This window comes from Triturus cristatus, chromosome 4_1, assembly GCF_964204655.1.
Source record: "Triturus cristatus chromosome 4_1, aTriCri1.1, whole genome shotgun sequence".
Lineage (NCBI taxonomy): Eukaryota > Metazoa > Chordata > Amphibia > Caudata > Salamandridae > Triturus > Triturus cristatus.
In genome coordinates, this window is record NC_140585.1 from 465617018 (window position 1) to 465619712 (window position 2695).

Consider the following 2695-nt stretch of genomic DNA (forward strand, 5'->3'; position numbering starts at 1 on the left):
ATTGTTTCGTGATATTGTTTCTTGATAGATTGGTCTCACTCCTGCTCGCTTTTTTCGTGCATATTAATCTCTTTGGCGTTTTCGTATCTATGGAGTGCGTTATTGTTTATTATCTGTATTGTTTTATGGTTTAGCTGCATAAATTGCTTCGTAGACACTTATTAATTGCTATATATAGAGATAACTTTAATGTCTGTATGGTTAGTTTTTCTATTTTATTCCACTGCTATTTTACTTATATAGTTATATATTTAAGATACTCTTGCCTCTTTAAATTAAATTAAGTATAACAAGTGTTTATGTATTTGTGGACAGTTTACTAGATAACTTTCTTTAGATGTTACATTTTTTACTATGTACTTGCTTTTTTATTTATCTTTCATAGAGCTTCATTGACTGTTATACTGGTCAGTTATTTCATCCTTTACTTTCTTTGCTTCATTTTTTCTCTTCATACTACACCTTATAGTCTTCTGTGGAAATCGTTTCTTTTTCTTTATTCTTTCCTGCTCTTCATAAGGTATGTATCGGTTTTGATGCTTTCTCATATTTGAGATAGTTATTAGCTTGTTTTTCACCATTTCCTCATTTGTAACATTGGACATCTTTCCCTCTTCTGCTTTCTCCATTCTTTTATGTTACAATGTATTGGTTACCTATTTATTAATTTGGTATATACATGTTCCGATCTAGACTTACATGATGTATAGTTTTTAGAATACTCTAATGAATTCTAGTTCTAGTTCATGGTTCAGATATTTTTCCTTCTAAGTTAAGTATAATCAGTTATGTACTATTTTGGGGCTGGTTATGCTGATTGTTTTATCCCTTGCGATGGTCCCCTTGCTCATCTTCTCATGTCCCCCCTGGTATGAATTTGGTCTTTTTCAGACCTTCCTTGTTGGTTCTTCTCTTTCTTCTTCTGCCTACTTTCCTGCTTTCTTTTTCCTCCTCTTTCTCTTTCTCTCTTCGGATTTCCTCCTTGGATTCTTCGTGTTTTGTGTTGTTGTCTAGTGTCTGTTTTCGAGTTTTTTTGGTTGTTGTGCATCCTCTATCAAATATAGAGTATCATTTTTCCCTATTATTGGTTTTATGTCTGGTTTGAATATACTTTCTCTTAATGTGAAAGGATTAAATCATCCAGTAAAAAGGTCAAAGATATTAGATTACTGCAAATCTCTTTCTTCGGATCTAGTCCTTTTTCAAGAGACAAAGGTCTCTGCTAGAGAGGCGTCATTTTTGAAGAAAGAATGGGTTTCTGATGTCGCTTGTTCAGATGCTTGTGGCAAAAGAAATGGGGTAATTACTTTAGTTTCTAAACATTCTGGTTTGTCTATTGTTTCCTCTGAACAGGATACAGAGGGACGTTGGTTATTATCTAAGTTGTCTGATGGTAATGCTGATCTCTTTGTCATGAATATTTATGCCCCTAACAAGGATGATCCCTCCTTTTGGAAAGCAATCACCAAAAAGCTAAATGACACACCTCATTCTGGTAATCTTATTGTAGGTGGTGACTTTAATTTACCAATGGATCCTATCCTAGATAGGAATTCTGCATTTAATTTTCGTCCCCCTAAATCACATAAACAAATGATCAATATGTGCTCTCTTATCCATCTTCAGGATGTCTGGCGTCTTCATAATCCCACTGGCAGTGATTTTTCCTTTTTCTCGTCCCCTCATTCGTCCTTTTCACGTATTGACTATCTTTTGGTTCACTCCTCTCTTGTTCAATCTTCCTCATCTCCGCTTATCCATCCTATTTTGGTCTCGGACCATGCCGCGGTGACGTTCACACTTTTGTCCTTCACCCCTAGAGCGAGTCCTCGATCTTGGAGACTAAACACAGAAATATTACATGATGATTCCAAGGTTCGAGAGTTTTCCCATGATATCGAGATGTTTTTCCGTGAGAATGTGGGTTCAGTTGATTCCCCTGTTGTTCTTTGGGACTCTTTTAAATGCACTTTCCGTGGTCAGGTCATCAAATGTATGTCAAGGAGGAACGCTGCCATCAGAAAGGAACTTACGGACTTAGCAGCGGAAATTAAAACTCAGGAATCTCTTTTTCGGCAATCTAAAGATAAATCTTGCCTTCAATCTATTAAGAATTTAAAATATACATATAATACTATAGTCACTAAGAGAGCTCATATAGGTCTTCAGGCTCAGAAATCTAAGAAGTTGCTGCTAAAAAACCGGGCTGGCAAGATGCTTGCGGCTACATTAAAGTTCCAAGATTCTTCTTTTAAATCTTCCCAAATCTCTGCTATTAATGATCATCTTGGTAAGAAAAAGTTTCAGACTACTGAAATTCTTGAGGTCTTTCGAGATTTTTATAATAAATTATATACCCCTTCTACTCAATCTTCTTTTGAACAATGCCAAGAGTTTTTAAAGACAGTTCCGGTGAAAACTATATCGGAGGCAGATAATATCTCTTTAAATGGCCCGATTACCTCTGACGAAATTATTTCTGCAATTAAAGCAACTCGCTCCGGTAAAGCTCCTGGTCCTGATGGATATCCTATTTTGTTTTATAAAACCTTTATACCTGAGATTGTGCCGCAGCTTCAATCCGTCTTTGATGCTTTTATTAAAGATGGCTCTGTGTCTGGCTCTACTGCTGATGCTACTATTGTAGTAATCCCCAAAGAAGGAAAAGATCATTCGGATCCCAAAAATTTTCGTC